General features: G+C 36.4%; 1 pseudogene; it reads right to left on the reverse strand.

The window, feature by feature from the left end:
• Positions 1 to 1,321: 1,321 nt before the first annotated feature.
• On the reverse strand, positions 1,322 to 2,958 carry LOC131037571 (alpha-L-fucosidase 2-like; annotated as a pseudogene).
• Between the last annotated feature and the right edge of the window lie 8,692 nt (positions 2,959 to 11,650).

An 11,650-nucleotide genomic window follows, 5' to 3' on the forward strand; every position in this document is an offset into this window, starting at 1 on the left:
TAATTGATAAACACTTCTTTCCTGTTATAAGTTTGCATAAGTATTTCATAATAAGGTCTTGAGACGAACCAATGAGGAAATAATAATGTTTCACTCAAAAATTTTGAACTTTAAAACACATACTATGACCTGCAAACATACATACGTTCCTATATTAAGGTACTGTCTGAGACAAGTAAACAAGGAGTAATATAACTCACAAATTTAGCTTCATCAATCATGCTTGTACACAAAAAAAATGGAAGGATAACAAGGTTTGATTCCATAGAAAATCGCTCCAAAAGATGTTGTTTCATATATTATATCTCCAAATCTGAGTTACAGAATCTGTGCAAAAGAAATGCTAAGGACAAGAAAAAAGTCTCTGAAAACACTATTCTTGCATAACTCTGAACTCCCTACAAATGAAGTGTCTTCAGGCATTAAGTAAAAAAACCCCAACTGATTGGGTCGGATGCAAGAAAAGTGCCTCAAAAAGAGGAGTCTAGAAGACACCAAAGAGGGCTACAAACATGGAAAAGTCTTCCTTAATAAATAACCAACCCAAAAGATCACTAGAAACAGCCTCAAAATGCTTAACCAAGTAATAAAAGCTCCCCAAAATGGTGGAAAAGTCCAACTTTGACCCTTTACCTAAAAGTGCTCCAACCTCCCTAGATTCACTCCATTTGGTTTCAAACAACCTCATGTTCCTATAAAAACGTTCTTGTCTCCAAAATTATCTCAACTCCTTTTGAATATTTCCCAAGTGGTTATGCATGATCCTATATGCTCTCCTTATGTCTCCAAACTGAAAAGACTTCTTCAATGAGAGCCTTATCTCTCCTGAATTAACTCCTCCTTCAAAACTAAGTCAAAAGACTTAGTCTCCTTCTTGCATATGGATACACCTTTTACATTTCGAATAATAATATTCAATTACAATTTATAATTGCATTGTAATTAAATACCTTTTACAAAGAAATACCAGCTTTTAACCAAGAAGGAAAACAAAAATATAATAGAAATAAAACATATTTGACATATTGATAAACATCTATTTTATCGAATATGTTTGATTTTTATTATATTGCATATTTCATAAGCCCAGCGGACTTGAGGGAGAATATACAAAATGACAAAGGGTTTTTTGTTACCCTAAAAGTTTTGCACTCCATCGTATTCTTCTCATTTTGCAAAATGCGAATAACAAAGAAGGTTCTCGAGGGTTTGGTGCTGCCATTGACGAAGGGTGCTGGGCTTTCTGAGTCTTCTCTCTAAATGCAAATCGTGTTCTCTACAGGTATGAAAATGACTCCTTCTTGCTTTATTCTAAGATTAGTTATGTCGTTGTTGGAATTTTGAAGAGGACTTTTTTACGCAGTGTCTGTTTTTTTTTTTTACATTTTGCTCGCACCACATTTACCAGGAAACTTGTTACTATCATCCCATTGTAATGCAAATTTTTGGGTGAACTATGATTATGCACAACTAGACCAACTTCATGCAGTTCCCCTTCTCTCCAGCAGATTGCAACATTTGTATGGCCTCTAGCCTTCAACCCGCTTATGCACCCTCTAGGCCACTTATCTCTGGGTAATGCAGGTAGCAAGAAAAGGTTTCTTTCATCGCTTTGAATTAGTATTTCTGCAATGGCAGATGCGAACCCAAAATTTGCATCAATTTGAAAAGGTGGGTGTGCCGTAAATAAGTCTGCATAAAGCCCACCTTCAAATAAGTTTGCATAAGGCGCACCTTCAAACCTTTCTTCATTACTAGGATCCACCAAAGTAATGAGTTTCTTGACCATTCGATATGCATGGTCACTGTTACGAAGACGTGCCCAAAGTGCAATCTTCCATACTGTTGACCATCCTGGTCCATCCTCTCCTCTTTTAAACAAGCTACGAATAGCGGCTTTGCACAATTCTGGGGTGGACTCCATTGTTATTGTGTGACCTGGATAGAGCCCAAACAGATGTGACATATGTCAATGCTGCACTTTTGGATCCTAAAAATCTTGTGCCCATTCCATTAAAGAACCATCTTGGGAAACCTTCGGTGGAAAAAGATTTGGTAGTGCAGCCTTCATTTTTTGAATTAAATCATCATTTGTGTTTCCTAAAACCTCAGCAGCAGATATTGTGGCAATAAATATTTCTTTTATGATAGCCATGTCCATTGCAATTGCATAGCTTACACTAGCCTGTTGACCATCTGGAGCAATGAACAGGTGTTCTGGAGAAGTTGATGGATTGGTCACAAGGACACCTTTGGGATACTCCACTAACGAGTCCAACAAAAATTCACCACAGCCCTTCAGCAATGGGTATGCCTTTTGCTCCAAAAAGTTCTTGTCAAGAGTATATGAATAATGCTCCCAAAGATGTGTGCACAGCCATGCTCCACCCATAGGCCATACTGCATGCTTTGGATTACCTTCACTAGCATAAGTTTTTTGCCCAAATATCTGTAACATGATGAGTGACCCATCCACCTGTTTTATAGTTCACCTGTTGATGTAAGCTCAAGTACTTTTTCCTCGTAGCTAGTCTCAGTAGTTTCCTTCTCTTTCTCCCATATTGAAAATACAACCATTGATGGAACATCTTCCAGTGTATCAAACACTTGGTTTGGACCAGGTTGCCATGAACTTTCTCCAAGTTTACCTTTTAAAAATGAACTTGTACTCAATCTGTTTACCCATAGGAACACCCTGTAGGAACAGTTCACTTCTATTGTCCATACATCTCCCCCTGACCACTCAAGAGGAAGAGCTTCTTTTGGATTCCATGTTCCAAACTGTGGGTCATCGCCAACTACAGCAAACTGTTGGCCAAATTTGTATTTCTTTTGTAAGACAAACTTCACTTTAACCAGAGGTTGACCACCGCTTCTATGCACTTCAAATCTTTCACAGCTCTTAGTAGAGTTATTCAGATGCAGAAAACGCACACGATAGGCAGCGAGAGACTGCATTTTCCTTGGCGAAATTCAACTACACAGATTTGAGCAAATTTCGAGCCCATGGTGCAAATTGCAACTGTAGAAAGCCTTGCATAACATACTGGCCAGCATAGGTAACCAATACAACAGCAACATTGATTGCAAAAAAAAAAAAAATGTGAGAACAACTAGTGCAGGGTTCCACTAAATTTGGATCCCAAATTCCAAGTAATTTTGTAGATTCATTTAGTCCTTCTTTGAGTTTCAAGTAATGCTTGACCTTCAGCATTTGTTGCAATTATTAAACATGGACAGTATAGAAGAATAAGAAATACAAGCCAGTTCGCCATAAAATGCACATTTCACATAAACCATCAATTTTTAAAAAACTATATATAATCTCCAGAATGTTAGATTATTAGCTGATGAAGTCTCCACATTCTTTCCTTGAGAGAATTGTACTCTTTGATGAGATTGTGTTTTATCCTTGTTAAATTTCCAACTTTGGCACATGCTGGGATTGATCTTATGTAGAAATGAAGTTCGAGCATGGGCTCGTGACACTCATTTCATTACCAGTTGATTCTGATTTCATTGAAGTTCATTGTTTGAACATGCATTAAAAAGAAAACTCAGATACTCCGTTTCTTTACCAACTTGTTGCATTGAATTGTTTATCTTCATGATGTGGTATTGACCCTTTTAAATACTGTAAGGTTTCACATTGAAATAATATGTCCCTTAAAACAGTTTATTCATTAATAGTTTCTTTTTATGCATATCATGAATAGTAAAGTAAAAGGTTTCATATTTAAAACAAACATGTCCCTTTGATACTTCAGTTGGTTTCTTCATCATTCCACTTTGATATTCTGAGATTAGTTACTCTAAAAGGTATGTTGGGCTCATACTCGAAGGGAGCCTTGGTCAGGGGCACATGCCAATTAGAGTAACTAATTATCTGCACATGAAACAAACACATTAGCATAAACATTTCTTTCTCCTGAAGCAATGATTTGTGTCTTTATCTTTCCCGCCCTTTCAAAACAGAAATATGATAGGCTATGATAAATGATATGTGGTAGGATAATCTTTCATTACTTAGATCTGTTGGATCTAACACCTCTTCTCTTTTGTGTAGGAAAGTAGGGGTTTTTCAGAGTCTGAAGATCGAGAAAATAGTCATAAGGGCAACAGGGCAGCCAATAACTAGTCAAAGCAACCCAAGGCAATGACTGGTTATCCTCACACTCACTATTTGATTCTATCCTTTTCTGTTTTGGATATGTAGGAAAGATAGAAATGCTAAGCTCACGGCTTGTGTGAGGTTTTAAGAAACTCAGTGTATATAAATATGCTTCAGATGCATGAACTCAATTTGTAATCTATCATTGTTCAATACAAATGAAAAATACGCCTTTTTTCCTTTTTAAACACTGCAATGTACCTTTTGTAAATGCAATCATTTGATAAATATGCATCCTTTGGCTAAAATTACATGGGTAATGAAATTTTAGATAACAGTTCCTTGATTGAATGATGTGTAGCTCGAGTGACTGTGTTACTTGATAAGGGAACTAAGATAGAATTACTAGCGTGTGGACTACACAGTCCCATATGTGTGTCACCTAAAGAAGTTTGGCCATCCTTGATAACAAATTCCTTCAAGGAAGTTCCATTAAAGGTCCATGATGTATCGCCAGAATGGAAATGATGTGCAGAACAAGTGGATGAGTGATGAAGGCTTATGATTGCGAAAAGAAGTGAAAGTAGGATATAACGATGGAGACTTGGGATCAACAAATATTATTTTTTACTGGAAATTTTAGAACTTTTGCCCCCAATTATTTTGGTATTAGGGAAGATCATGTCTTTCTTTTTTTCTTTCATAGGATTTTTATCCTTGACTTTGATTTTTATAGAGTCCAATAGCTTTTGATTTTGATTTGGACTGAAGGACTTCTCTTTATTTTTGACTTTTAGATTTTTCTTTTCATAGCTTGATTTTTGATCCCCAATTAGTAAGGGATTTTATGATTCTCATTGATCCAAGTCTGGGAGAGGAGTGGAAATGGAATGAACAGATGAAATGGTAAAGCTATGTGAGTTCTCAAGAGGGATGACGATATGCTCAATAGATTATTCGGTGGAACCACTCTTAGGACTATTGATATCAAGAGTTGCTTGCACTACTAGAGGAGATTTGCATTCAGACTTAGTAGCCACAAAACTATGTGGTTCCCACCCAATTCTTTCATATTCCAAATTATTTGTAGGTTGTTCCAGTCGAATAAATGTCTTAGGAGATAGTAGGACTTGATCAACATGAAAGAATTTCTCACCACATCCCATGTTTTTAACCTTGAATTTTCCTTTGAGCTTTGTTGGCTTTGTTGTACAAGCTTTCAAGGATTCTGGATCCACATATGTTGATGAAGGAACAGCTTCTCTATTGACTGGGATTGTTATTTCTAATCTTGATTGTAGGTTGTTTCAATATAAGAATGGATTAGGATCACCATTAAGGGTCACTTCAACTCCATTGTGTGGAAAGTTGATACATCGATGATATGTTGAGGGAACAGTTGTCATTTCATGAATCCATGGGCGTCCCGAGAGTATATTGTATGTGAGCTCTAAATCAAAGACTTGGCATACCACATCCTTCATAACTATCCCAACTCTGAGAGGTAAGGTGATTGTGGCTTTGGATGAGTGCTCTTTGTCATCATATGCCTTGATGGTAATTTTGTTTGTAGCATTCATAGCTTTATCTAAGTATCCCAATTGTATTATTGTGTTCAAAGTACATATATTATGACCTTCTCCTCCATCTATCAAGACTCATTTTATTTAGTGTTTTTGTAGGAAGGATTCAATGTGTAAAGGTGCATTATGTGGTTGTCTGATAGAGGCATCATTAGCTTTAGTGAATGTAAGAGAATGTGGAATGAAAAGGTATCCCACCATGACTTGAAACTGGTCCACGTTCAAATCAGTGGGTACATAGGTTTCTCTTAGGACTTTGTCGAGTATGGCTTTATGCAAAGGAGATATAGGAAACAGTTCTAGGATTGAGATAAATGTGGGTGTCTTCCCTAACTATTCTATTGGGTCGTGCTTAGGTTTGGTTGATAAGGGAGTGGTGGTTTTAGCTGGAACACCTTGCAAGGTGACCTTACCTCGACAAGTTGTGATATTACATTCAGAGGTAGATTCAAAAGAAGGTCCAATGCCTTTTAGGACAACTTTGGTTCTTTGGGTAGGAATTTCAAGCGTTTTGTCCTTTATGATAATAGTAGAAACATAGTTATCCATTGAAATGTGGTAAACGGTTGAATCATAGTCATAGGACACTTTGGTATATTTGGCTTGATTATTTGTGGCTTTGTCTTTTCACTTGACATGTTTATGGAATGGTTCCTTAAACATCTCATGTTCTTGATTGGATGTATGTCCATCAATCTTAATGTCACCTGTATCAATAAGATCATGTATAATGTTCTTCCAGCGATGGAAATTTCCTATTTTATGTCCCTTGCTCTTGTGATATTCGCAATACTCATCGTCATTCCACCAATTTGGTTTGACTTTTGGCTCATATGGAGGATTGTCTGGAATTTTTATTATCTTGTTTTCCACTAGCTTCTTAAAAGATGACTCAAGTGGTTCTCCCAATGGGGTGTATTTCCTTCATGGTTTTAGAGTTCCTTGAGTATTTACTTGGTTGTTTATAGAAGAACTTGGTCCTGAAAGAGTTATTTTTGGTCTTACCATCTTAGCATCAACAACGCCATCATTTACTATGTTCTTGTTCTTGTTCCAAAATCATGGCTTCTCCTTTCCTTTAAAATCCTCTTTATTTTCTTTCAATATCTTGATGATTCATTTCTCAATTAAGACCTTCTCTATCGCTAAGCCTTTCTCAATGACTTCCTTGAAAGTGGACAAACAAGCTTTCCTCAAGTCATAACCAATTTCTCTGTTGACATTCTATGTAAACATCTCTACCATTTATTTTTGTGGAATTTCACAAAAGCATCTACTAGATAAATTCCTCCATCTTTGTAATAATGATGAAAATGACTCCCCATCTTGATGTTTGGTATTGCACAAAGTGGCAACTGATATATTTATCTCTATGTTATATGAGAAATGTTGTATGAAAGCTTCTTTTAGATCACCCCATGACTTAATTCCAGGTGGAAGTTGGGAGAACCATTCCATAGCTTGTTCACCTAAGATTTGTGGGAACAATCTCATCAAGTACATTTCTTCTACTGCTACCTCAATACAAGCTATGAAAAACTATTTTATATGTGCTTGAGGGTCCCCTTTTCATCTGTATTTATCAAACTTTGGTGTTACAAAGTGTGTAGGAAATGGAGGAATTAGAATGCTTCTATCAAATGGATAGGGACATATATCTCTCATTGTGTAAGTTGGTTTTGGTGTATTGATGTCCTCCATCTTCTTTTGTAAGTCCTTTATCTGTTGTTCCAAAAAAAATTTGGGTGGAGACCGACTTCTTGGACCATATCCCACGCTTGAGCCACTGGGTGGAGGAGGAGGATAATGCATGTATGGATGGTATTGATTGTAAACATGTTCATATGGAGGAGGTCTTTAATGATAATGCATGTAGGGACCACTTGATATGGGGTCATAAGGCATATCATGATTTTTCTCTTGTGTATTGCCCCCAAATTTGACATAGGGTTTTCTTGTGTCCATATTTTGAGCATGCCTCTAGGTATCCAATTTCTTTTGAGTTGGGTTCTTAGTATTGGTATGTGATTGAGTGTATTTATCTGCATAAGATTTCCATAAGGGTCTGGGTAGATGGAGTTGTTCATTAGATGTTCTTTCGTGAGTATCGTAAGCTTGACCATGTGTATTTGGGACCTCAATTTTTTGAAACAAGGACGATGCTGACTCAGGAATGAAACGTGGTCCTCTATTACCTCCACTATTTGGTCTCCCTTGATCCATGTTGAGTTGACTTTCTTGTGTAGGTCGATTCTCCACTATTTGGTACATGTCAAAATCATGAGGTATCTTAGCTCCACTTTTTGCCATCACTTGTAGGAAATATTGTCTATCTTTTCTCATGATCTATTCAACCAATCTATTAAAATGGGGATCCATGATAGTTTCTTCCACTTCTGCTGAATGTACTAAAATGTTGTCAACATTTTCATTTTGTGCATCATTGTTGTTTCTATCATCCAAGTTCTCAACATTTTGAATGTTTTTATAGATGTCCATGTCAGGTAATGTGGTGTGGTCAGAATTGAAAAAGATACCATTGTCATACTCATGGCCACTCATGTTTGCAGACTCTTGAGCCTCTTTATATTCCCTCCTAAATTTTTGGGAACAGGTTTCAACCATGAACTAGGTTTTGACCAAGATGTGTAAGACTAGATGAAAATGGAAAGAGTATGTAAGATCAAGAGTTGGATGGAATGTAAATGAATCTAAAGTGTACTTGCAATGTCCAAAGTGTAAGACAAAGTATGTATGTAGTATAGTAGTTGTGACTTCCAAAGACATGATAGATCTCTTGATGAGGTAAGTTGACCTTGACTCTAAGTAAGACCAAATGAGACCCAAATGTGATAGACCTTGATGAGGGACCACTTAGCAAAATATTGTTGTATGTATTGGGTTGACAAAGTAAGATGGGGGCAAGAAAGTGACCTTTTGACTCAAGTTTAGACAAACGTGAATGTAATGCAAGGTGTAAAGCAATGATGAACTTTGTGAGACCCAAAAATAGGCTGAATTCTTGATGAAAACCCAAAGAAATAACCTAGGAAGATCAAGAATTCTGAAACTAATTGCTCTTGTTTGCTAGACTGTAAATTTTCCCAATACTGAATAGAAATGTGTCTGTATACATCACAAATGCGATTACCCAACATAGACTTGACTAGATATTGCACAAATGCGTTTATGATAATCTTGTAAATACAATTTGCTATGATGACACAGATGCATTTTTGTCCTACACAGACGCAGTTACAATACACAAATGTGTTTCTGTTAGACACAATATTGATGAGGACTCAATGTTTACAAGTGTCTAGACTCAAAATGACTCAAAAGAAAGCATTCTATTTGATGTAAAAATGTTTTGTATACACTTGAAGACACAAAAGACACAATGTTTGAATCTTTAAAAGAAGACAAGCACAATTCATAAGGTTGGACAGGACAATAGTTGTTGATCACACATGGGGTTTCCCCCGAGGCTATGCTATTCAAAGCAGATATTTAGTGCTTCACCCCATAGGATCCACCCTCGGCACTCACTTCTCCAAGGCAGCCAAGCACCAATTCCCACAAAAACTCCCCATGCCAAACTTTGTACCTCTACTAAGAATCGTATGTGTGTGGGTTGCTCCAAAGTTTCGACTACTGGCAAATGCACACTCCAATGAGAAATTGTAGGTGATTGAAGGTATTGTCATTGATGGAAACCTTACAATCCTAAGACACTAGCATAGGCAAGCTAAGACAATGGCATAGGCAAGCACCGACACCAACACGGAAAAGATGATTACCGACACCATGGCCAATAAGATTTTGTATATTATGTTTTGTATTTTATTGTAATATCTTTTTGTAAGACGACATGGCAAATTGTAATAAGATTCATATAAGTATGAGATTTTATAAAGCATAATGGTATTATGATGGTAATGAGATGGATGATGGATATGTAATAGGAGATGTGAATATTGGAATAAGGTTTATAAATGTTGTATAAGCTTAAACCGGTACTGAACCTGGCATAGCAGATGCTAAACTGAAGCAGTACATGATATTGGATTTGCATAATCCAATTTTGTAAGTCAGTGAGACTTCCTTTTGTAATTGAGTATTGAGCTCTAGGCACTTGGCCTTCTTGCATGTGTAGCCCCCTATCATATCAGTAATATTCACTTATTGGCCAGTAAGCGAATATTGTGGGTCACAGATCCCACCGAGGTTTTTCACACACTAGGTTTCCTCATTAAAATATTGTGTTATGGTGTGCTTCTCATGTTGTGCTTATTATTCTTGTTTACTACATTAATTATGGTTTATCGATACACTATTTTGAAATGCAATTCACTTAATAAGTTCAAAAATTCATCTAACTGGTCAGATATTGATTCACCCACCCCCTCCCTCTCAGTATCTTTGGGAATCCTAATAATTGGTATCAGAGCCTGGTCCTCTATTTTCAAAAGCCTAATAGCTTGAGGAAGATTCTGACACCGATAGAGATGGAAAACTTGAGGAAGCAATTAGAAACAACTCTTTCAGATTATGATGCAGAAAAGTTGAAGAATATCAAACTTGAAGATGATCTGAAGACTGCATAGGAAATAATTCAAGGACTTCAAGAAAATCTCAATACTACTAGAAATAAAAGAAGAGAACTTTGTGAGAAGATGCAGAGTGATGATGGTGAAAAAGAAACTCTTCATGACCTTGTGAACAAATTGAGACAAGAGAACAGTAATATGAGGAATGAGATGCAAGATATGACAATGAGGTTTTGTAAAGACATTGAAGACAGAAAGAAGAATGAAGATGACTTGGTTAGAAGACTAAATGATGCTGCAAATGAAAACACAAGACTCGGTCATGAAAATGATATGTTGAAGACAGATTTGATGTATACACAAAATGATAAGATTGAACTCATGACACAAAAATGAATCTTGGAGAATGAGTTGGCTGCTGCAAATCAACACAAAGAGAAATTCAAGAAAATTTTAAAGGAACTTGATAACATGCTGAAGAATCATAAACCTGATGGAGATACAAATGGCCTTGGCTTTGAAGTTGGTGAAAGGTCTGGTACTGCAAACAATAATGATCATAGTAAACCGGTAAGACAACCTAATGCTTACAAATTCAATGGGAAATGCTTTAACTATAACAAGTATGGTCATAGAGAAAATCAGTGTAGATCTAGAAACTATCAGAACACTAATGCACCCACCGGTCAATGTTCTAAATGCAATAAAATTGGTCATAACTCAAAAAATTGCAGAAGGAATGTAAGATGATATGTTTGTGGAAGATTTGGACACCTATCTAATCAATGCAGAACACATACTAGCATAGGATATGGAAAATATATTTATAAAAATAATGTGACATGTTATTCTTGTAACAAGATTCGACATATTGCAAAATTTTGTAGAAGTAAGGCATCATTGGCAAATAGCAAAGGACCTAGCTTGAAAGGTAAATAGAAGGATGAAGAGATAAAACAAGAATTCTCAAAACAATGGATTAGAAAGACAGATCAGAGTGTTAGTGAAGCTATTCCTTCACCGGTAGAATAGAGTATCACTCCACTGGTAGGAGGTTCTTCATCTAACTAAAGAGAATCCTTTTGGGGCTATGGCAACAAATTGAAAAACATGCTAATTTACCCTTGGTTCATGGAAAGAAGTTGAATCACTTCTTTACCAGTAGATATGTTAAGTTTCACTTAACTGATAGACATTAAATGTGGTAGTTGAAGGAAAAAACATTATAAAGAAAGTGTTTTTATCTCTTTTTCATTCACTGAGCATTCAAATTTTCTGAGAGCGCAAAAATCCTGAGCGAAGGCATCCATAGCGAGAAGGAAGCAAATTGTTCAAGCACACATACCTAAAGGCAGATTAAGGTATTTAGAACAATGGCTTCTTCCTCTGTACCTGAATTCATTGCA

The sequence above is a fragment of the Cryptomeria japonica genome, chromosome 6, assembly GCF_030272615.1.
Source record: "Cryptomeria japonica chromosome 6, Sugi_1.0, whole genome shotgun sequence".
Lineage (NCBI taxonomy): Eukaryota > Viridiplantae > Streptophyta > Pinopsida > Cupressales > Cupressaceae > Cryptomeria > Cryptomeria japonica.